Source organism: Vidua chalybeata, chromosome Z (assembly GCF_026979565.1).
Source record: "Vidua chalybeata isolate OUT-0048 chromosome Z, bVidCha1 merged haplotype, whole genome shotgun sequence".
NCBI classification, from domain to species: domain Eukaryota; kingdom Metazoa; phylum Chordata; class Aves; order Passeriformes; family Viduidae; genus Vidua; species Vidua chalybeata.
In genome coordinates, this window is record NC_071570.1 from 42,043,163 (window position 1) to 42,044,879 (window position 1,717).

Below are 1,717 nucleotides of genomic sequence, written 5' to 3' on the forward strand. Positions count from 1 at the left end.
CTCTGGCTCTTCACTTCTGCTCTGCAAAACAACAGTGAACATTGCCCTAGATCTGCACTGCTGCTGCTCCAGGGATTTTCATCCATCTCACCCTGAAAGGAGGTGTGAGGAACACTGCCCAGCTGCCACTGCAGTGTGCAGAGCCTGGGCTCACTCTTTGGACCCCAGGTTTTTGTTGCCTGTGGCCATCAGCTTCACACAGCCTGTTCCATCCCTGCTGCCATGACAGGTCCTCACTCTAGAGAGGACAGCACGGTGGTGACTCTAGCTGCTTTAAGGGTGGAGGCCGCTGAGGACTGGGAATCCCTCCATGTGGGGTTGGGAACAGATGCCTGTCTGGGGACTTGAGCCATCCCAGCTGCTCCCACCACTGTGCAGTGCAAGCAGCTGGGAGGCACTATGTGAAGAACTGCATATTGAGAGACACGGGTGAACTTGCAGCTCAGGAGTGAAGCAGAGAGAGGAGACTTACGCACATGGCTGTTTACAGGGACTGCCCTCCTGCCAGGGCCTGACTGGCAGCAACAAGGGCTGGGCTGGCAGGGCAAGAGTGCAGTCCAAAACCACCAGCCAGCAACCTGGGAACATGAAACAAAACCTCCCGGCCCTCAGAGGGCTCCTGGTCCCCACAGGGTCACATGGCTTGCTGGATTGCATTGCTATTAAAGGGAGAAAGTGCTAGAAAGCTGATAAACAGGGGAAAGCGAGCCAGCACCTGAAACCATAGACAACTTGGCAGCCCTTCTCCCAAAACAGACAGCTGGGTGCTGGAGCCTGCTAAACAAGACTCAACACTTGGTCTGAAATCATTGACACAGTGTTTTGAGCCACAGAGAGTTAAATCTATGAAGGGGAGAGAGACATTTGCCTTTTAAGGAAGATTTTAAGAGCTTGATATTAATTTCTTGACTCTATTAGTAAAATAGAGTCAAGGCAGATATTCACTGAAGCACCATGGCAAAATTTGAGTATGACTTTTTGAAGGCATTAAATTTACAGGGTGAGATAGCAAGCAAAAACCAGCTAACCAAGCCAGAGATGTGGAACATGAGAATTTATTTGCAAATGAAAAATGGGAATGTTCTGGAGGGTGGATTTCTCTCCTGGCTCTGTGCAGCATCTCCCTGGTGCCAGCCCTCAGCATCTGGGTGTTGCCCATGGGAAGCTTGGCTACTTCCCAAAGCCCTTAGTGGCTGTGTGCAGGCTGTCTTTTGGTTGTTCAGAGCCAGGGGTATACCAGTCACATTCCTGCTCCTCAGTCTCATGGTAGAATAACTATTCATCTCTCCAGCAAATCTCAGCAGAGCTGAGATGCTGCTGATCTTGCTGATGCAGCCGTTCCTGGTACCTGCTGACATTTGTGAATCTGTGCAGGATGGGGCCTCTCCTTCAGCACCTGCCCCTGGAGGCTGTTCCTGGTTTGTGGCTTGCAAGGGATGGGAAAGGTCTTTATGTTTTATAGGAAAAGTCCCATTTTTCCCTCCACAAGCCCAGATCCACGCCTTTGGAATGGGGGTGATGCTATGGCATGGAACAGAGTTGGGAAATAGGGATAAGATGGGGGGAGACTGAGAACTCGGTGGTGAAAACCCTCTGCCATGTAGGATCCCCTGCTCCATCAACACTGAAGGAGGCGGCTTACCTCGGGGACGGGCGCGGGGCTGATGTGTGCACATCCCGACGGGATCAGCCGCCCCCAAGCTGGACCACGGTGTGC